Below are 24,823 nucleotides of genomic sequence, written 5' to 3' on the forward strand. Positions count from 1 at the left end.
GTCCACAACCTCCCGGTTGGATTACCCCGGCCCATAACCTCCTGGTTGGATTGCCATACATATCGCATATTGGGTCCACAACCTCCCGGTTAGATTACCCTGGCCCATAACCACCCTGTTGGATCATCATACATATCGCATATTGGGTCCACAACCTCCCGGTTGGATTACCCTGGCCCACAACCTCCTGTTTGGAATGCTCTGGTCTGTTGACTGACAGCACAAAGTAGTAGTCTCAACCCACATAACATGTCGACGTGTAATAAATAACAGGCATACTCAGCAGATAGAGAATCATACAACCAGTAGTCACAAGTAGTCATACCGATCGACCAGTCTAATGCCTATCATCAGCTAACATATAATCATACAGATCTACCACATACTCAACATATCATTAATCAATATAACATGTTATCAATCCAATGGGCCAGCCTTGGTGCCTTCGACCCGCAAGTACAGTGAGGAAAACTCACCTGAATCGAAGAATTCTTAAACACTGCGATACGTCCCTTTACTGCTTGCACCCGCAAATCCGCTAATCATCAAAGCCATGTAGAATCTCAATCAATAGCCCCAAATCCTCAAGTTTGACCCAAAGTCAAACTTGGTCAAAAAGTCAACGGTCAATGGTCAATGAAAGTTATGTTGGATAAGGTGTCTAAGTCCATAACTATATTTGGTATGTACTTGACCCGGCCTGGCATGGTCCATTTGGGTTGCTCGGCATCTCAACGATTGGATAGACATAATGAGAAAAGGACACTTATGGTTTGTTAATATAGTATAAGTTCTAATATATTAATATGAAATCGTATTATTTAATTAGTATTGATCAAGAATTAATTTGGAATTAATTTTGTGATCAAAAGAGACTAATTAAATATATGAGGATTGATTATGTAAATCTTTCATTCTTATATAGTGGGCTTATGGTTCATGATTCACTAGATTAGGCTACGACCCATTTGGTGCTCCATGGATACTCCATGGAGGTTAAAACCCATGGATCATGGGGGAAATGAAAAGCCATGCACATTAGGGTTTACATGGTGTAACCCTACATGTGACACACTATATAAGCAACCTCATATGGAGCAAAATCGGCCACTAATAAAAGACAAGGAGGGCTAGCCGATTTTTTGAGTGAAAGTGTTCTTCTCTCAAGTTATTCCAAGAGTTGTGGTGTTGTGTGAAACATTTGAGGCATCACATTTGGGGTGCTAGGCTCACAAGGTCTTAAGGAATCCAAGCTACAAAAAAAGGTATGTCATTCTACTAGTTTTTTATATTACAATTACCCGATGCCATGCTACTTAGGATGAGAACCTTGGAAAATCAAATTTGCATGAATATTAGAGAAAACATAGATCCAAGGTTTCTAGGGTTGCATGTACACCATAAGAGTGTTAGAATGCTCAAAACCCATCAAGTTAACAGTCAACCGTCCTCGCGACGTGACCATCTATGGGTCACGTCGTGAGCCACTACATGACATGCATCCCTCACGTCGTGAGATCCGTCTGAGTGTTATTTTGATCCAAAAACTTCTTAGTCCATTAAGCAACTAATCCATCTTTTCCAGGGCTTCCTAATACTCCTAGGATCATAAAAATCGATGCTTTAAGGTCTTGTATGTCCAATACAGGACTTGAGATCAAACTAGGTCATTTATGATGAAAAGGAGTTAGGTTCTCAAGCATGGACTCAAACATCCTCCAAACTTCAGATCCATAAGATATAAGCACCAAGGGACCCTTTGGACCCATAAATTTGCCAACTTTATGGAGTCCCAATACTCTAACTTATAAACCATGGCAAAATATGCATAAAACCTTAGATCTAGCAACAAGGAAACATAAAGTTTGGATATTGGTTACTCATAATGGTCCAGAAGTGTAGCTAGAGGTTGCAAATGGAACTTCCAAGATGATACAATGCTTCAATGGTGATCTCTTCTTCTCCAAGCCACCAAAAGTTCAAGAATCACAATGAGAGGCTAGGGTTAGGGTTTTACTGAGCTTAGGGATGAAGGAGGCTGTTTTGGAACCCTAAAATGAAGTTTATGGGGTTTAAATACGATGGAAACCCTAAAAGATCATGGTCTTGGGTCGCAGCACATCTCACGTCGTGAACTCAGCATAATTCAGCATCTTCATTTAATCACTCCTCACGTTGTGAACCCCCCCCCCCCCATGGTCACGTGGTAAGTCCTGGTTTTACCCAAAAACCATGCCTTTGACTCCTTGAAACCCTAAATCGATCCAATCTGGAAACCGGGTGTTACATGAACAATCATCACCGCATGGTAACTCGAGCCCGCACAAATTCTCTCAAGCCAAAAGTCTTTTCATCTTCTTTATCCTCCACTCTCACCATTGAACCCTCGACCTTTAAACAAGTTGTTAAATCTCCTTGTTGGCAAGAGTTAATGAATAGTGAATATGATGCTCTTATGAGGAATAGAACCTGGTCACTGGTTCCATGTCCCGCTAATGTGAATGTTGTAGGTTGCAAATGGATTTATCGGGTCAAAAGAAAGTTAGACGGCTCAATTGAGCGATACAAGGCTCATTTAGTTACGCATGGATATAGTCAAGAGGAGGGTATCGATTACTTTGAGACATTCAGTCCCGTTATCAAACCCATAACGATTCGATTGGTGTTATCTATTGCAATCTCAAATCATTGGCGTATTCGCCAACTAGACATCAATAACGCATTTCTTAATGGTGATTTAGTAGAAGACGTCTACATGAGGCAACCAAGAGGCTTTATAGACTCCACCTATCCGTCTCATGTTTTCCGCTTGGTTAAGGAGATTTATGGCCTTAGACAAGCACCACAAGCCTGGTTCAATAAGCTCAAAACTTATCTTATCCAACAAGGGTTTCGTCTTGTCAATCAGATACATCATTGTTTGTTAACACATCCAAAAAAAACCACTATTTATATTCTAGTCTATGTTGATGATCTGATTATCACTAGTACAAATGTGAATATAATTCAAAACATCATTCATCAACTACACAAGGATTTTTCACTAAAAGATTTGGGAGAGTTACATTTCTTTCTGGGTATTCAAATTACTCGAAAATCCTCTGTTGTGACTCTAAGTCAAGAAGGTTACATTAGAGATATTTTAACTAAAAAACACATGTCATAGGCTGCGTCTGTTTCCACTCTAGATGATACCCAAATGAAGTTAACAATTGAGGGTGATTCGTTCTCTGATCCAAAACTCTACAGACAAGTGGTGGGCCCACTTCAATATGTTACGATCACACGTCCTGACATCACATTTGATGTCAATTGAGTATGTCAATATATGCATTCTCCAATTGTTCATCATTGGAAAGCGGTTAAACGGACCCTACGATATCTTAATGGCACCCTCAATCATTGTCTACATTTTTCACCAACTAATTCCACTTCTCTACTTGCTTATTCTGATGTCGGTTGGATCTCAGACAAGGATGGTAGCAGATCTCAATATGGTTTTGCAATCTTTCATGGTTGTAATCTTATAAGCTGAACATCAAGAAAACAGAAAGTTGTTGCTCGTTCTAGTACGGAGGCTGAGTACATATCTCTTGCATACACAACATCTGGATTAATTTGGATTAAACAACTCTTATCTAATCTTGTTGTCCATGTCAAGAATGCTCCTATGCTCCTGTGTGACAATGTTAGTGCAATCTTCATGACAAATAAACCTGCCATCCGCACCAGGTCCAAACACATTGCATTGGATTTCCATTTTATAAGAGAACAAGTTGACTCAAAAGATCTTCATGTAAGTGTTGTGTCTTCAATCAACCAATTAGTAGACATCTTCACTAAACCCCTCACCAAAGAACATTTTTTGTTCCTCAAAACCAAGCTTCAAATTCGTCCTGCCTTTGATCTTGTCGGGGGGTAACAACTGTAACTTCTCGTAGTCAACAATAGTCAGCACGTGCTCAAGACCTGTTCTCATCTCTCTTATGCAACGTGTTCGAGACCTGTTCATAGTCAAATATGTGTACCCGATAATTAGGACTTTAGTTGTATTTTGTTGTATTTATACCTTTGTTGTAATCAATGTTCAATCAAGGAATTCAGATTCAATTTACTTCAATTATACTTCAACTCTTCAGACGTGGTGTACTTTTGTTTGATTTTCTATGTGTTTTCTATCTCGAAAGGTAGTATGTAGTATATAATTTGTATTATATGTTTGTGTTTCTATTTCTTAGTGATAATCAATCCATTGTGATTTTTCGTCTTCTTGGTATATGTGTTTATGTTTGTTGCCCAACAAGTGTTCGATGAAATGTCCACATGAATCATTAGTAAGCTATATATGTTTTTAACCTAATAGAGCCCCTTTATATGTTTTGGATTCAAGATTATCCGCTTTTGGATACATAGTTTGATTTCTCGGGTCAGGTTCATTTTGCTTGGATTTGTTTAATCAGATGTGGAGCCCAATGTCCATGAAAGGTAAAATTTAGTCTTTTTTAATGCTTGTTAATTAAACCTTTATATGAACAAGAACTTTGCCTTTTTTACTTCTGTTTTTATTAAAGTTTTGCATTATTTAGGTATGGTTGGTGTTTTGTTCACAAAATAGTAACAAAGCCAAGAAAGAAAGCCAAGGATATAATAATTTTGCTTCATTGCTGTCAAGAAGTAAACAAAGCCAAGCAAGAAGTAACCATTGTTTGTGTTTAGGAATATATATCTTGTAAATTTGTAGGGGACTCCATTGTACGTACTCTATAACTATTGAGTAATGCAAGTGGAAACCAAAGCATTCAAAATGATTTTTTTTTTTTTTTTGTATTGATAATTTAGTGCCATGTTTTATGGGCTTTGATGATGCTTGGAGAACTAGCTGAATTTTTGTTGATGAAATACAAAATATGGTTTTTAGGAGTAATTATATTAGTTCTCATACAATTGTCATCTTTGTATATATAGTAAACAAATATATTATTGTAATGGTTTATTATAGGATGCTCGAATTGATACAATATGTAATTATTTTTATTGCAATTAACGGGTTGACACGATACTACACGATAATTAAACGGGTTGAATTAGGGTCAAGATCTCTCAAACCGTTTAATATTTTACAACCCGACACATTTGTCAGGTATACTCAAAACTATGAATCAAGGAAAAAGTCAGGATTCTTCTCAAGACCCAAAAAAATGACATAAAGTCTTCCTTTGGCTCGTAGCAACCACTTGCCTTTATAATCCAACCTGTGTCTCGGATTCCAACTACGGTATATTTACTTAATTAGGCTTTAAGTTAGTATAATATTGTGTGAATTGTGAAACGTATTTTACCAAATCACCATGGATATGAGTAGAGAAGTTTCATTATTCTTTACTTATCACAGAATCACTCGTTTGAATATTCTTTCAAATAATAAATTTCTTTCGATCGTTCTAGAGAGCTATACAAACACACGTAACAAGGCATGGCTCAGTCAAGGTCTCCTCCTGAGAAGGCGAATATAAAACTAATATTAAATTCTACTTAAATAATTAAATAACCCTTGGATTTTGGAATAAAAAAACACTTCCACAAGAGTTGCGATATGAAGAATATCACGCATCCTCTTCGTTTGTCTCTATTTGTAGCCATTATATTGCTTCTTGTGGGAGTAGCATATCCATATCCAATGGAGTCGATGAATTTAGAAGCAAATAAAATTACAAAATCATCTAAGAGTAATAATGTGATTCAAGTTGATATCGGCTTGCTACTAGACTCGAGTTGGAAAAGTAAAGTGCTGCTCAAATCATTTATAGAAATGGCGCACTCAGATTTCTACGCCACTCATTCTATGTACACTACACGCTTGTACCTGCGCACCTTGTACTCCAACAATGCTATTGATGCAGTTTCTGGAGGTAAATATTATTTTCTAATTATGATCGATAGTGTGTATGTATATACAAAAATACGTATGTATATATGTGCTTGCACATGCATATCAGCATATGTGTATATAAATGGTTGTGATTGAAGAGTTACTCATGTATATATTCAATCATTAATCTCAAAGTCTTGCAACAATTTAGGTAAAATTAGATATTTAATCATAGTAGTTATTATATAAAATAATGATGACAGTTATTTGAATCTATAAGATCGATCTTTACTATTTTATTACTAACAAAATGGGTTTTTACATGCAATATCAGATTAACAAATACCATCTACTTAACTTGTGTTAAGTTTAACATGTATCATGTCTTACATAAATATATTTTAAAAATACTTTTCTTACTATAGATGTTTGATTCAAAATACAACATTTTAATTCTAGATGACTTTTTAGTGTAAATTTCGTCCTTGCTCATATTAACAACTATTATATATGGAATTAACTTTAATCCATATAATATCTATTACAAACGAGAAATTAAATATGCTCCTACATTTTATTCTTACTTATCCTCCTAAGTCCTATCTTATCAAATGTTGATATTTGTCATATTTTTATGACACATGAAATGAAATTTATAATATTTTAGTCTACTTGTCACCATTTAATGTCGGTAAGTAAGAGGATAGTAGGAACACAATGTATGAGGATATTTAATTTATCATTACAATTTTGTCATGAATGTTTACATGCTTCGTAAACAAGTATTCAAACAAACGTGTGGAAATTAAGGAGTAAGGTTTGTGGACCAGATGGGATGTTTTAATATTTTGTGGTCCCAATTCCCAATGAGGAATGCCGACTTGAGGCTTGTTTTGGGCTTGTAAATTGTGATCCCCAATTTGAAAGCCACTCATTTTAGGATTCATTGATTGTTTATACAAGGCTATATATAAAACTATTATTAGCCATATTTTTTAATCATTTTTTTATTTCCTCTCTCTTTAGTATCCTCTTTACACCCATGTAATCCCTTCTTCTCATTGGCGATTTTATAATACCATGTTCTTATGCCTTGTGGTTTTCCCTCACAAGTCTTTCCACCTATATTTGTTTTTTGGTGTTCTTATTTATCTTCTTGTGATCATCTTATTTGTAACAATCAAGTTGCCAATACATAAACAAAACTCAAATAAGTTCAACAATGATGAGCAAGTAAATCAAGCAAAACAAAACTCAAGTGATTTATTGAGCTCCACTATCAATATGGTAGTGTACATAAACAGGAAAGGAGGATGAGTATTGATTTTACTAGCACAAAATATATAAGAGTATACAAATGGAGTGTTTGTTATCTAGCAGTTAAACGATCCAACTCAACATATGTCATAACTCACAATGGTGGTCAAACCAAATAGGGTGGTAGGATAGATATATTTAATTTTCCAAGTTGACCTTTCAAGTCTCCCCAAGGTATAAAAAAGTCTAGCATCACCAAATTTTGTATTGTATTTTTCTTAGATTTGTGCATCCATGGTAACAAAGATTCTTACCCATGGGACCATAACAAAGAAAATCTTCTACCATATATATACAATCTTAATTAAGCTATAATTTCTCTTTCAAGATGATATTGTCCCTTGTTTTACATATATAAAACTAATATAGGATCTAATACTCTTGTCGCTTCAAATGCTAAACAGTTGTAGAGTTATTAAAAGATCAAGTGAAAGCCATTATTGGGCCAAAGAATCTTGTTGAAGCCATATTTATTACGGAGCTCGGAGAAAAGTCACATGTTCCCATCATATCTTTTGATAGCGCAAGTTATTCACATCTGCACATACAAAAACCTTACTTAATCAGAAACTCAGTGACTGACTCTTTTCTAGCTCCTACAATCGCACTCATCAAAGAATTTAAATGGAACAAAATTGCCTTTATCTATGAAGACGGCATGTTTGACACTTGCATATTTTCTACTCTCCGTGATTCGTTCCAAAGAGATGGAATTCACATGTCTTATATGAGTATCATTCCTTCCAATGCTACAAATCACCAAATCTCTAATGAACTTGGCAAACTAAATCAGTTAGAAACTACAGTCTTTGTAGTACATATGAGACACTTGTTGGGATCTCGTTTCTTTAAACATGCTAAAGGATTAGGGATGATGATAAAAGGGTATGCTTGGGTTATCACAGATGTCTTAGCCAATTCACTACATTTGATTGATTCAACATTGATGAATTCGTTCGATGGAGTCCTAGGCATCAGACCTCATGCACCTTCGTCAAGGGTGCTTGAAAATTTCACAAGGAGATGGCAAGAACATTCACATGTGATCAATACTTCCAGCTTAACCACACATGAAATTAGTGTGTATGGGTCATGGGCATACGACACTATTTGGGCCTTGGCTACAGGCATAGAGGGGGTCAGAAATAAGGAACTTAGCTTTGTGAAAGAGAAAAACAACAAAAATGGTGGGGAAATCTCACAGTTAGGGATATCTAGAGTAGGTCCTCAGCTTTTGAAGGTTATCAACAACAAAAGAATCCAAGGGTTAAGCGCGAAGCTGTTTTTGTCACGAAAGGAACGAGATCAACTCGCTAATTATCAGATATTCAATCTAGATGGAGGACAAAGGATCGTTGGGTATTGGTCCAAGGATAAAGGAATATGTCGGGAGTTGGATTCAAATGATAGATTAGAGAACTCAACATCAGTAGAAAGCCTCAAAAAAATAATTTGGCCAGGAGAGACGACAAATATACCAGTTGGTTGGATGCTGCTTAAAAGTGGAAAGAAGTTGAGAGTTGCAGTACCCAAAAAGAGAGGTTTCACTCAATTCGTCAAAGTGAAAAGGAATAATAATACCAATGACACCGAAGTGACAGGATTTTGCATAGATTTATTCGAAGAGGCTTTAAAACTTTTGCCTTTCGAAGTTGTTCCGGAATACTTCCCGTTTATGAACAGCAGTGGGCAAAGCAGCGGGACATATGATGAACTTTTGAGTCAACTTCAAAGCAAGGTGATCCCTTAATTTCTTCTACCGTATACACATAAATATGGTTGTTTAATTACGTAATGCATATATGCATGTATATTTTTAATCATTTGCTGAAGGATCGAGTTCTTTTTAGACTGTTGATGCAGTGATAGGGGATACTACAATTGTGTATAACAGGACTACATTTGTAGACTTTACCTTGCCATATTCGGAGCCAGGCATTGTGATGCTTGTACCGATTAAAGATGACAAGTTGAGAGGCATATGGGTTTTTATAAGGCCATTAAAATGGGACCTCTGGTGCACAATCGCTGGTGCTTGTTTATTTGTTGGACTTGCGATTCATGTTTTAGAGCGCAATGGGGATCGACCATGGAAATTTGGCCTCTTTTTCTGTTTCCCGATATTAATCCTTGCTTTTCCAGAGAGTAAGATTCATGGTCATCCTTGAGTTAAAGATATCCATCTCGCTATGAAATGCTTTAATTCTCATGCATATCATCCATTAATTGTAGTTGATGATGTTCTTAATTCTTTTTGTTGCTTGTGGATGTAGGGAAAATCGTGTACAATAACTGGTCAAGGTTTGTGTTGGTGATATGGTTATTTATGGCATATATAATCATGCAAGGTTACACAGCAAGCTTATCAGCGATCTTGACTATTGAACAACTATAACCATCCCGCACAAATTTCTCCTGCGTTGGTTACTATGGAGGTTCTTTTGCAAAAGATATATTGACTCGAAAACTGAAATATGAAGAATCTCAACTCCGTGAATATCAAACTATGGAAGAATATGCTTTTGCGTTGAAGAATGGATGTCAAAATGATGGAGTTGATGCTATATTTGACGAAATACCAAACATCAGGCTTTTCATGCATACATATGGTCCAAAATACATGATGGTCGGTCAAACATTCCCAACAGATGGTTTTGGATTCGTAAGTTTTTTCTCATGCATGATCCATGAATTACATAAGTGATGTATCTATATATGTCAAACTTATATATACTTTTCTATGGTTTTCCAGGCATTTCCATTGGGCTCTCCATTGGTTCCTTACATGTCAAGAGCAATTCTAAATATCACAGAGAGTGACATGATGCGAGATCTCAAGGAAAAACATTTTGGGGATAAATATTCTTCTCAAGATTTTAATCCCCAAATCTCTCCAGAAGCTCCAGGTCTTAATGCATATAATTTTGCAGGCTTATTTATCGTCACAGCTTTTGCTACCATGATTGCTTTGCTTTGCTCCGAAAGCTCGTTTGGCAAGAAATGCGCTTTCAAACTAAAGGATTATGAAAAGAAACAAGGATCCTCTTTTTCTTCGAATAAGGTAGTAGCATTAGATGATTGTGATATTGTGTCTGTGAGTGGTGTCTCTACCAATATCATATTGCCAACACACATCCATCAGGATGATGCAAATGCAAATGCACATGCGCCTCCGTATGTCGATGCAGATGAAGATTCAATATACGAGGAGGTATAACGTACGTTTTAGTTTGTAACTAGTGATCTCTTTAGGTTCTTTTTATTGGTTTAGATGTAAATCATGTAATAATATTGGTGTATATTAATCAGTATATACTTACTTTCTGAGCATCCTTTCAAAACTCACAAAATAGGCGTTTGTGTATAAATACGAGTTGTGATGTAGAACAATTGTCGGTATAACCTTCACTAATTATTTGATTCAGAAATACAAGTTCTTTTTTCACTTTATTACACAAGACTTTGTAGTTATCCATGTTATATATCCGCCTTTGGCCTAGCGCTAAGGAGTAACTCTCTCAAATAAGAAATCATGGTTCAAGTCTCATTAGAAGACATAGGTGGTGTTTAGGATTAGATTAGGAGTAGGATAATTTGTCGTTTCAAATATATATATATATATATATATATATATATATATATATATATATATATATATATATATATATATATATATATATATATATATATATATCTGAGAACAATTTCACGCAAACTCATCTTCCCAATGCCAATGGGTGACCGTAGCTTTCAAATTTTAAAGGCCTCATTTTTATATACATTATAATAATAATATAGGAAAAAAAAACTTGATATATCGTGTATAACAACCCAGTGGAAAAATAAAAGAAAATAGAGTCAAAACAAAATCAGTAGAGAAAATTAAGGGGCGTGTGATTCTTCTTGAATAATCATCGCATTACGTCTCACACCACCATCGATCAAAAAACTTTATAAATTAATTCTGATTTTCGATTTCAGTATCTGATTCTAAAATCTAATTTCAATCTTTCTTAATACATACTGTTGTGGTCCAACTATTGACATTTTTGTCAGGAAATTCGTGAAAACTTGGCGTGCGTGATTCAAGTTGATGGAGACGCAGTACCTTCTAATCAAACTATCCAGCTAATGCAAATCCAGGTCTTAGCCGACTTTTACGAGTTGGGTATGTACCAGTTTGAAGATATATGTGATTGTAAGTTGGAACAAACCTAGAGAAGAAAATGGAAGGTGTGTTTACGAGTTTCTATGTACTTGACCTATACTCTCCCTTTATTGTAATAGGCATATACTTTACCTGTACTCTCCCTTCATGTTAGTCTCGGGAACAGGGGGTATAAGAAGATAAAAGAATGTGATGGTGGATGAAGGCAGGTAGCAGTTCCTGATGATGGCTTGCTTCGGGAACATTGTCTCTTTAGTTACCCAAGAGCATAGATATTTGTAAAGCCTACAGATACGGGGTAGTCAATTAAAATAGAACAAACGATAAAAACGACATTTTGATAGAAGATTATTTAGGATAAGTAACCTTAACCAAATTGATAGTATATGTGACAAGGATTTTGTACATATAAAGAACTCTGAAATCCGATTTTTTATGAAGAAGTTATGTTTATTCGAAATTTCGCGATTAAACCGACACGGCTACGTGCGTCGTAAAAAGTGAATATTAGATAGGTTGCTTATTAGCCTAAGTAATCTAACCGAAAGTCATAGTAATCGTAAAACCGAGAGAGTGCATATAGAGAACGTCCAAATCTGACTTCGCGAGAGTAAGTTATGATTTTTAAAAGTTTCAGCGCAACATTATGCGACACGGAAACTCGTCATATGATTGCAACACGTGTTAGGTCAGGAGAAGGTCACATCACCCGATCTGACCATTTGCGTGACAAGCTTCGACAATCTACGCGACACATTCTCTGAGTTTGGCTATATATAGTTGCTAGTTTCAGCCTATTACTCACATACTTTTCTCTAATTCCCTCTAGAATACTTTCTAGCTTTTAGCCCTTTACTCCCAAGTTTCCAACCACTTCGGTGAATCCCAGCGGTGTCAGATAGCTGGTGAATAGAAGCTTCCGAATCAGAGTTATGCTCGTATAATTCCATGTTTTTGTTAAAAGCTCTGTAAGTTAAGCTACACTTATTTTATTCAAGTGTAACTTTTAATTATAGTCATAGGCATTATTATGAACCTATAATTAAGATTTATCAGTGATTCCAAGTCATTATACTGATTGATTCACTTACGGGGATGGTGTTTAGGCTGAATTTAGTGAGGTGTTTAAAGTGAGATTTCAAAACAGTATACTTTGTAAACCAAACGGACCCAACCTCCAATATGATTTTATCTGGTTGTTCCTTAATTGATAGATCTTGATGTAGACATTGGGATTAGTGAGGAATCTAGACTATCATTAGTCACAATGAATATAAGACTAAGGGGTTGTTTGTTTTAGCTTCTAATTGGGTTCAATAAGGGACCGGGTCCAAAAAAAAAGAATTCAACATGTTTGATAGGTACCAACACTCAAGGACTCGGTACATTGTGTAGACTCGGTCCAAGCTTTCAAGCTGATTCGGTTCCCTCTTTTCAATCGTTGGAAAGGGACAACAAATAAGCAATAGGTTGGATTTCCAATTTTTCCCGTACAATTTTATGAACGCCTCCACATGAAAGAAAGCTATTGGCGATTCCACAGAGAAAGAAAGCAATTGACGATTCCACAGAGAAAGAAAGCAATTGGCGACATGTTGCTGTTGTTCGAGTTTGTTGCTCCTTTTTGTTGCTCGATTTTTGCTGAGATATTAGAGCATGTTGGTATTATTTGTTGTTCGGTATTTGGTGTGAGTTGTTGCTGATTTTTCAATTTGTTGTTGTGAAAAATTGTCTGATACAAAGTTGAAATATGCCATGATTTTTTGGATTTATTGTTGAATTGTTGCTGATATTTCAGAATTTCTTTTATTTTATCAACCTGGTCTCATAAAAAATACATAATTAAATGATAAAATCAAGATTCAAAACACAACCACATAGTACAATTTACAATTCACAATTGCAAAAATGTCATGTTGTTTTATAAAGTAGTTGTAGAATGAAAGAAAATGTAAGGGTGTAAATTTAAACCTTGCAAGAAAGAGAGCAGAAATGGAATGGTTCTTGAAGTATTCTCTCACATGTGAAACATGAATTTGCAAGACCTTTACAAGACCTGGTTTGTGCCCTCTAGTTGAAGAACATCACTTTTGCATTGTTTATTGTATACGGTTGCATTTACAATAATAATATATCTATCAAAAAGTATATTTTCATTTTTTATAAAAAAACTCATTTAATATGTGTATGTGTAATTGTGTATTGGATGTTTCTGATTTTGTTTAGCTATTAGCTTTGTTAAATTGTAAATACCCCATAAATTATTATAAGAAATGTTGTTTGAGGGTAATATAGTCAATTTGTAAAGTTTAACACCCGGAATCCAGAAGACCAAGAAAGGAAAGAAAACCCTAAATCAAGAAGGCTACTCGTCGAGTCCACGGAGGAACTCGACGAGTAGAGGTGGATTTTGGGTCGCGGGTTAAGTGACCTACTCGACGAGTTGGGGGACCAACTCGACGAGTAGGTCTGGGTTTGGGAAACCCTAATTTCGGGCTTATGTACCCTATTTAAGCATCTCATTCTCTACCCCTTGGCCTCATTTACAGCCCCCATTGTCCAGAACCTAACCCACGAAACCCTAGAGTTCTTATTGAGTGTGTGAGCCATTTTTGGGTGATATAAGTGATGGGTTTTAGGTGAAACAAATAAACTAGAAAACAATTCCTAAGTTCACATGCAACCTACTTTGGATCTATGTTTTAACTATTGAACATATAACTTTGAATTGCAAAACAAGAACCCTAGAGGAGAGAGGTTATTTTCGAAATTAACAAACTAGGGTTTTAGAATTACATACCTTTCAATTGTTATAGCAAACAATTGTTAATCCTCTTAAACTTGATCTTCTTGGAAGCCTAGCACCACAAATGTAATGCCTCTAATGGAGTCACACCCAAAAGCTAGCAAGAAGGAAACTTGAAGGAGAGAGAGTAGGGTATGCAAAAATCGGCCCTAGGGTTTCACCAAAGTAAGAGTGGCCAATTTTGGGATCCAGGAGGCTCCTTATATAGCTGAGGGATCTAGGGTTTAGGGAAAACCCTAATACTCCTTTGCTTGGGGCCTAAGCTTATCCAAAGGCCTTATCCAAGCCCCTTGGACGAAATCATTAGGGTTTCCCCTATAGATTTCGTCCACCCCCTTCCAAGGAGGTTCTGGAGCCTTCCACTCAACTATTTGATAATTACAAACTAGTCCCTGCACTTTGTAATTAATACAATTAACCCCAAAATTAATTCTATTTAATTTCTGGCTAACTATTAATTAAACCTTATGATTTCTAATTAATATATTAATCTTTTAACATATTAATAAATCATTTATATTAATTTATTAATCTTATAATAAATCAATATCTCTCCTTTCATAATTTCCTTGTCAAGTTGCTAGGTTTGAGGGCAACCCAAAAGGACTGTGATGCTATCAATTCAAGTACATACCAATTATAGTTATGGGCTTAGACACCTAATCCAACAGTTTCCCACTTGGATAAGTCTGTAACTATAATTGCTAGTATGACTTCTAAATTTGACCAACAAGTTGTAGCTTCCAAAAGCTGCTGCTGAACTCTGACCCAGTTAGTTACGTGTCCTTAGATAAGTGATCATATAATCCTTCGTTCTGCAAGATATCCCCAGACATAAGACATGGAATGTAATCAATCTCTTTGTCCAGAATCTCTGTTTCCCGATTTCTGATTTGTGATGATGTAGGACTTCTAATTGAACACATCAATTTAGTCCTGGTTGGGCCCAGCACATAAGTCAACACCAAATCATCGAGGGGCCCACAGATATCGCTTTTTCGGTTAGGGCAAAAGGAACGAATAAACGTTGACTCATATGCTTGTATCTTTTACTCATCAAATTATACATGACAATACGTTTTATAACACCAAGTTACTGATGTGTTTTCGTATCACCAATGTATAACCGACTTTGTAAATTACAACTCATATATCTTCGTTTGAAGATTATAAGATATTATCATCTCAGTATTACTCGTGATGAATTCCATGAAGTGATACTCTGAGCGAGGGTTTATCCAATACTCAAATCTCAATTTCTGAGTACTCATGAACATTGCAACAATTCTATTGCCATGTCTATCCTTAGACAATCTGCAATCCAATTCTCGACAGTCTTAATTCACTACTTACTTCCAAAAGTACGAGCGACTGTGGAGTTTGAATAATCATATTATTTGGGAAGTAAAAACATGCAAAATATGAAACACAATAATAAACAATTGACAAAAGGCAGTAAACAAACTCATAAATAATACTTTATTATTTAATCACCAAAAGTCAATTACATTTACTTTGTAACAAGTTTCTGAACTAGACTAATCAAACTACTAATATCATCTTTCAGTCCTATGCTTCGAGCATGTTGAATATGCTTAGCCCTACTCAGACCCTTTGTGAGGGGGTCTGCTGGGTTATCTTCATATGACACCCTCTTTACTACAAGATGGCCTTCTTCTACTCTATGCCTGATGAAATGGTACTTTCTGTCGATATGCCTGGTTTTACCATGATCTCTGGGTTCCTTAGTTAAGGCAACCGATCCCTCATTATTGCAGAACAGTTCCATAGGCTCCTGGATGGTTGGAACAACTCCGAGATCTCCGATGAAGTTCCTCAACCAAGATGCTTCTTTCGACGCTTCACTCGCTGCTATGTACTCTGATTCACAATCCTCCACTCAGTAAAAATACCCAGCCAGACTGAGAACGGAATTTATCTCTATCCGTTTGAAAACTGGCATCACTGTAACCATCTACTCTCGAAGTATCATTGCCACCAAGCACAAGGACCCAATTCTTTGTCCTTCGCAAATACTTGAGTATATTCTTAACCGCTATCCAATGAGCTCTACCCGGGTTTCCCTGATAGCGACTAACCATGCTCAAAGCAAATGCCACATCAGGGCGAGTACATGTCATAGCGTACATGATCGATCCGACAACGGAAGCATAAGGTACGCGACTCATGTCAGCTATTTCCTCATCTGTACTCGGGCATTGAGTCTTACTCAATTTGGTATTGCTTTGGATAGGTAGCTCTCCCTTCTTGGAATTTTCCATACTAAACCTCTTTAGTACCTTATCCAAGTATGTGCTCTGACTAAGTCCAATCAGTCTCTTCTTTCTATCTCTCAATATTCTAATCCCAAGAATATAGGCAGCTTCTCCAAGGTCTTTCATGGCAAAACACTTTCCAAGCCAAGACTTAACATCTACCAATGAGTAATATGTCATCGACGTATAACAACAGAAAAGTTACTATACTCCCACTAGCCTTAATATACACACAAAACTCATCTTCACTTCTAGAGAAACCAAACTCTTTGACTTTCTCATGGAAGCAAAGATTCCAGCTGCGAGATGCCTGTTTCAATCCATAAATGGATTTCTCAAGCTTGCACACTCTATTGGGAAACTTTGCATCAACAAAAACCTCTGGTTGATTCATGTAAACATCCTCAGCCAACTTCCCGTTAAGGAAAGCAGTCTTGACATCCATCTGCCAGATTTCATAGTCATGAAAGGCAGCTATGGCAAGCAATATCCTAATAGATTTAATCTTAGCTACTTGTGAGAAGGTCTCATCATAGTCAACCCCCAGGGTTTGAGTGAAACCTTTTGCAACCAGTCGAGCCTTGAATGTGTGCACATTTCCATCCATGTCTGTCTTCTTCTTGAAGATCCATTTGCACCCAACTGTCTTACGACCTGGTGCATTATCAACCAAATTCCAAACTTGGTTGTCATACATGGACTTAATCTCGCTGTCCATTGCCTCTTTCCACTTGGAAGCCTCTGGGCCTGCCATTGCTTCCTTGTAAGTAACTGGTTCATCAAAATTTACCAGTGTCCTATCACTGATGAATGTGTCACCATCTGAAGTAATATGAAAACCATACAACTCAGGTGGCACACTCACCCTAGTGGATCTTCGAAGAGGTAATGATTTATCAACTGGTTCAACAGGAACTGTTTCCTCTGGTTGAGTGCTAGTGTCATCTAAGGTTCCTTCATTGGCCAACTCTTGAATTTCTTCAAGGTCTATGGTGCTCCCACTGTCCTCTTTGAATATGAGCTCTCTTTCAGGAAAGACTCCTCTTCATGCTACAAAGACCACATTTTCACTAGGTCTGTAGAACAAATGTCCAAAAGACTGCTTTGGGTAACCAATGAAAACATATTTCTCACTTCTAGCTGCTAGCTTGTCGTGAGTCTCTCGTCTTACGAAAGCTTCACAACCCCAGACTTTAATATGTGCTAACGAGGGAACTTTCCCCGTCCACATTTCGTGAGGTGTTTTGACAACCTTCTTTGTAGGGACAAGATTGAGGATGTGGGCGGCTGTCTCTAAGGCATACCCCCAGAAGTGAATAGGAAGCGAAGCACGACTCATCATAGAACGAACCATGTCTAACAAGGTTCGATTACGCCTCTCAGCTACACCATTTAACTGTGGTGTCCTAGGAGGAGTTAATTGTGAGACTATCCCACATTATTTTAGATAGTCGTTGAACTCGATACTAAGATACTCCCCGCCTCCATCGGATCTAAGTACCTTTATCTTCCTGCCCAATTGATTCTCGACCTCATGTTTAAACTCCTTGAACTTTTTAAAAGGTTTCTGACTTATGTTTGATTAAGTATATATAGCCATATCTGCTATAATCATCAGTGAAAGTCACATAGAATCAATTAGCATCCCTTGTAGTTGATCTGAAGGGCCCACATACATCTGTATGTATGAGGTCCAACAGACATTCACCTCTTTCACAAGACCCTGTGAATGGTGATTTCGCCATCTTTCCCAAAAGACAAGATTCACACATATCATCTAATTTTAGGTCAAATGATTCCAACACTCCATCCTTTTGGAGTTGGGCTATGCGTTTCTTGTTAATGTGTCCAAGACGACAATGCCACAAGCATGCCTTGTCTACACTATTAGACAAGTCAATATTAAATACACTATTTCCTAAGCTATCAACACAAGTCACTGTTCCATACACACCATCACAAGGTAAAGCTTCAAACACAAAAACACCATTCTTATAAACAGAAATTGAACCATTCAAATCATTAAAAGAATACTTAAAACCTTGTCTGAACAATGCATGAAATGAAATAATGTTTCTCGTCATCTCAGACGAATAGCAACAATTCAATAAGTCTAATCTAACATCATTATTAAGAAAAAGTTGATAAACTCCGATCTTGGTTACTGGTGAAGACTTTCTGTTTCCCATGATCAAGTCTATCCTCCCTTGCTTCACCTCCTCACTTTCTTTTAGCCCCTGCAAATCAGAACAGATGTGAAAACCACATCCTGTATGAAGGACCCATGAACGAGAAGATAATGAGTTATTAGAAGAAATAGTGTAAATACCTGCTGAAGATGGCTTCACTTTGCCATCTTTGATATCCTGCAGATATTTTGGGCAGCTTCTCTTCCAGTTCCCTTTGTCATTGCAATAAAAGCAATCAACATCCTTTGGATCAGAAACATGGGGAATGGTAGCATTGGGCTTAGCCTTTTGGCCATTTGTAGATGACCCAGCTTGAGCCTTGCTTTTCCAATTTTGCTTAGAAGGACCTTTCCTCTTTTTCCCCTTTCCCTGTCCAATAGCCAATACAGGGGCACTTGCAGGAGTGGAGGCTATTCTTTTACCCTTCATCCCTGCTTCAGCTGTCTGCAACAAGTTGTGCAATTGAGCCAGTGTCTGCTCAGTGTTGTTCAAATGGTAAGTTAGGATAAACTGACCATAACAATCAGGTAATGAGTTCAAGACCATGTCAATGGCCAATTCCTCATCAAAGTGAATGTTGAGCATGACCAAACGCTCTATGTAGCGTTGCATTCTTTGCACATGAGATACAACCGACTCCCCTTCTTTCATCTTACAAGCCATGAGTGACTTGACTACTTCAAACTTTTCTTGACGAGCTCGCTTATGGTACTTTTCCATAAGGTCCTTGTTCATCTCAAAGGGCCAGTAGTCCTCATAGTACCTTTGCAGTTTTGGGGACATGGTTGCGACCATGATGCATGCCACTTTGATAGCATCATCATAGTGTTTCTTGTAGGCAACATATTCTTCAGGAGTAGCTTTAGACTCGTCAAGCTCTTTGAGTTCCTTTTCAAGGACATATTATTTGTCCTCAAATCGAAGCGCCATCTTGATGTTACACATCCAATCATTATAGTTAGAGCCATCCATAACGACTTTGGAGCAAATATTGAGCAAAGAGAAGTTGTGGTTGGAGGATGATGAAGCAGAAGTGTTTCCAGGAGTAGACATCTGAAAAGAAAGAAAGTTTTAGTTAGATTTCAAGATACCTCAATATAATAACCCAAAGATATAATATCAAGGTTAGGATCCAACTATGAAGATTCACAACTTAGAAATGGGATGCCGATATCCAAGTGTAAATTTCATAAAGGTAGGTGAATGACGATTCACCAATTCCACCATTAGACGAAATAAACGAAGTGAAATTCCTACTTCCTTTTGAGATACATCGAAACTATTCAATGGCATGTTTTAATCTCGGATTATGCTCTTCTACTTGTGACTGGGATATCGAGGATCACAAACAAGATGTGAATAACCATGCAAATGTGCTTGGTAACCTCATTGTCTTTATCATTAACTATTGATGTGTCGGTAAACCACACACGCTCCACCAAAATGATAATTATGAGATACCCATTACTACTCTTTATTAGTGTCTATTAGTGTGCTGGTAATCCACACACGCTCCACTAACGACCAATAAAGCATAATGTGCAATTTCATGGATTAGCATACTTTTCACATTTTTCCTAAAGTAACTAGAGTTGGGATTTTTTGTAAAATAATGTTCTAGTACTTTCTTTATACCATTATACTTTTAATGAGATTTAGTTGTCCTATCAAATCCGTTCTGCTAACGACCCTCCACTAATCAAGGAAGCGGTGGGTGAGAGTGGACACCCATTCAACTACCATTTTATAGGCAGTTTCCTTATACCCCCCCCCCTTATAGACTAGCTTCGTGAATGAGACATACTAGCGATTTGACTGACCATATTCTTATACATATATAATATTTAACTTTTAATTATAATATATATATATATATATATATATATATATATATATATATAAGGTGTGTTTTAAACTTTTTAAAACTTTAGGGTTTATATATAAATTTCGAAAATTAAGCCATTAATTTTAAAACCAAATAACTAGATTTAATATTTATCTATTAATTAACTTTTAACTAATTTATTAAATCTTGTAAGGATTATCTAATTAAATTAAACAATTAACTTAATCCTAATCCATATCCCTTCTAGATTTCGAAAATATGGGGATAGGATAATTTCCTTATTTTTCTCAATTATCCAATAAGACAACAATTATCCTAAAACAAGAAACCTTAAATTACCATGTAAATTTTGAAAATCAAGGGAGGAGGCTAGGCTTTCCAAAACCCTAACCCTAATTTCGATTAGGGTTCATGGAGGCTAGGGTTTTTCGAAAACCCTTTGAACCAAAACCCTAAAAATCGAAAATTTTGGCCTTTAGGGTTTAATAGCTATAAACCCTAATTTGCAATTCAACTATTATAGAAATTCAATTTAAAACAAACAATGGCTCTGATACCACTGATGGGTTTTAGGTGAAACAAATAAACTAGAAAACAATTCCTAAGTTCACATGCAACCTACTTTGGATCTATGTTTTAACTATTGAACATATAACTTTGAATTGCAAAACAAGAATCCTAGAGGAGAGAGGCTATTTTCGAAATTAACAAACTAGGGTTTTAGAATTACATGCCTTTCAATTGTTATAGCAAACAATTGTTAATCCTCTTGAACTTGATCTTCTTGGAAGCCTAGCACCACAAATGTAATGCCTCTAATGGAGTCACACCCAAAAGCTAGCAAGAAGGAAACTTGAAGGAGAGAGAGTAGGGTATGAAAAAATCGGCCCTAGGGTTTCACCAAAGTAAGAGTGGCCAATTTTGGGATCCAGAGGCTCCTTATATAGTTGAGGGATCTAGGGTTTAGGGAAAACCCTAATACTCCTTTGCTTGGGGCCTAAGCTTATCCAAAGGCCTTATCCAAGCCCCTTGGACGAAATGATTAGGGTTTCCCCTATAGATTTCGTCCACCCCCTTCCAAGGAGGTTCTGGAGCCTTCCACTCAACTATTTGATAATTGCAAACTAGTCCATGCACTTTATAATTAATACAATTAACCCCAAAATTAATTCTAATTAATTTCTGGGTAACTATTAATTAAACCTTATGATTTCTAATTAATATATTAACTTTTAACATATTAATAAATCATTTATATTAATTTATTAATCTTATAATAAATCAATATCTCTCCTTTCATAATTTCCTTGTCCAGTTGCTAGGTTTGAGGGCAACCCAAAAGGACTGTGCTGCTATCAATTCAAGTACATACCAATTATAGTTATGGGCTTAGACACCTAATCCAACAATAAGTTGTTCTTGAGGCATAGAAGAAGAAGAAGAAGAAGAAGAAGAAGGAGTTTGAAGGTTCAAGGAGAAGTTGTAGATCCAGGAATCTCCCCCCATTCACATCACTTTCTGGTAATCAAGCTTCTATCTTGCCTTGTAGTTTCTTATATGTCCTTATGGTCACCTTTATGGAGTTTTTGTCCAATAAGTATGATTTATGAGTCACGGATGCCCAAAACTGATTATACTTTCAGATCTGTTGGCTTTGAGGGTTGTGAAGGCATAAAGGTGCAAACTTTATGCCATTGGAGTCCCATGCAAACCCTAATGATGTTGTTATGGCCTTTTAAGCCCCAAAGGGCCATGCATGGAAGTAAAGGTTGAGGCTTTACATGTTTACTAGGTGTCTATGTCACACCCCCAGCCATCGGCGGAAACACCGGGTGGTGTAACGTCATTGTTCGTATCACAGTTATATAACATACATTGAACAGTACTAAAGAAGATACATACCTTTATTGATAATTGAAAGTTACATAACTGTTTTTCTAGAACCTATTACATAATATCTGACTATGGCATACTTCTTAATGAACAGAAAGGTAATAGTAAAACTTATCCTGTTCGAATACATACCAGCTTTTCAAGTTCCTGAAAACACATGCATTTTAAAATACGTCAACATAAAGTTGGTGAGTCCACAGGTTTTTGACTCCATATAAAAATAATACATTTTCCACGTTCAAAAGTATCATTTTGACTCTCCAACATTTAGTATGTATATTAGGTATAATAGTTTACTTATCAATTAAGTGTTATACCTAAACATTCCTTAAACCTAAGGTATAAGTAGGGGAAACTTATACTTAACATTAATACTTGTATACGACAAAGTATAATGTTTCTAACAATTTGCTACCATGAGCCTGTAACCGCTGCTATGACATAATACCTCTGATAAAACACACTCATGATTTACCATGAGAAACAACACACTCATGATTTACCATGAGAAACAACACCGTACGCTTCATCGACGCCGGAACAATAACAAGAAAAAGGATAGGTCGTCACTTGCTAATGGTTGACTGTAGCTAACAATCACAAGTGGGGTGGTCAACCCGTATACTAATTATACATGACTTCCTCGCTCACACGGGATTAACGGTTACAGTTTAGAGGATTTCCGCTAAGATCCCCAATCTTAGTTAATGAATACAATTACTCATGTAGACTTCGACAGCTTCCTATAGCTCTAACAACAAAAGCATTTTCATGTCTAAAACCCTAAGTTACTAGACTATGCTTTTAAACATTACTCCTAACTTCATAACATTTAGGCAGTATAACAGCTATAACTTGAAGTAAAACTAGGTTTTATCTTGACATAAAACCAATAACAACAACAACATATAACATACCAAATTTTATCTTGTCATAAAACTAACAATAACAACATACTTTATAAATTAACATATAGAACTTCCGAATATAACTTCGGAACTATATCGCACACAACATATATATAGAATCCTAAGTATAACTCAAGATCTACATTAGTACAAGAACATGCTAACAAGTTGATAATAGTTGTATATATTCAAAATATTATATTTAGAACAACTATATCCCGGTTATTATAACTATCTACGTTGATACTGATATACTATCATATAGACATAATAATAACGTATATACAATATTTAGCATGCGTTTTCCCCCGAAATATTAGAAAGTGGGGCCGTGAAACTCACCCTAGTAGCGTGATTTTATGTAATCTAAGCAGAAACGGTCAACGTACGAGGTCGTCGGTGCTCGGGATGCAAGAGGGCTTCAGCAAATGAGAGAAGGGAAAGAAGTTCAGGTATAGGAATAGCTAAAGTTGGACCTGCTATTTATAGGAAGGATTGTGGACCCTCACGTCGTGAGCCATATAGTCTCACGTCGTGAGTTTGGATCTTATCCCCATAGACTTGCCATTTGCGTCCCTAGCTTCGGAAGGTGGCCATGTGACTCCTCACGTCGTGACATATCCTTGATCACATCGTGAGTTTGGATCTTATCCCCTTGTAGCCTCATCACACACCTTCTAGATTCCGAGATGTGGCAAAATGACTCCTCACGTTGTGAGTTTTTGTGCTCACGTCGTGAGCTCAGTCAGATTAGGGTTTCTGACAGCTGAATCTTCGGAAGGTCGTAACTTTCACATACGAACTCTGTTTTTGACGTTCTTTATATGCACGCGTAGGTATTTACAAGTACTACAACTCTCTTTTAGACTCCAATAGCTAATTCTAAGTCTATTTTAAATTCCTCTTATTAGAGAGATTTATAGTGTTCGGTTTATCATAACTTCTTCATGCGAAGTCAGATTCAGACGTTCTTTATATTTTTGGAATCGTATGGACGTATACTTTGAGTTGTATCATAAAGAAAGTTCATATTTGTATTAGAATTTATCATGAACTACATAGCACTCTTATCACATTACTAGTTTAACAAAATCACATTACATGATTGGCATAATCACATGTGATTGTCTATTGACCTATTTTGACTAGTGTTACATTCTCCCCCCGTTAGAACAATTTCGTCCCGAAATTTATCTTATGGATGGGTTTTTGTCAAACAGTTGGGGGTATTTTTCTTTCATCTGATCTTCACGTTCCCAAGTAAATTCAGGTCCTCGTAAAGAGTTCCATCGAACTTTCACTATGGGAATACGACTTTGCTTTAATCGTTTGACTTCTCGATCCATGATCTCAACAGGTTCTTCTACAAAGTTGAATTTCGTATTGACTTGTACCTCTTCGAGAGGTATAACAAGAGTGTCATCGGATAGACATCTTTTGAGGTTTGATACGTGAAAAACATCGTGCACGTTACTTAGTTCTTGAGGCAACTTGAGTTGGTATGCGACAGAACCAATTCTTTCTAGAATTTCAAAAGGTCCTATATACCGT

At 36.5% G+C, this 24,823-nt stretch overlaps 1 pseudogene; it reads left to right on the forward strand.

The window, feature by feature from the left end:
- The first annotated feature begins 5,809 nt into the window (after window positions 1-5,809).
- LOC145130940 (glutamate receptor 2.5-like) lies at window positions 5,810-11,557 on the forward strand (annotated as a pseudogene).
- Window positions 11,558-24,823: the final 13,266 nt, after the last annotated feature.

This window comes from Lactuca virosa, chromosome 8 (genome assembly GCF_052849685.1).
Source record: "Lactuca virosa cultivar CGN04683 chromosome 8, Lactuca_virosa_CGN04683_v6, whole genome shotgun sequence".
Lineage (NCBI taxonomy): Eukaryota > Viridiplantae > Streptophyta > Magnoliopsida > Asterales > Asteraceae > Lactuca > Lactuca virosa.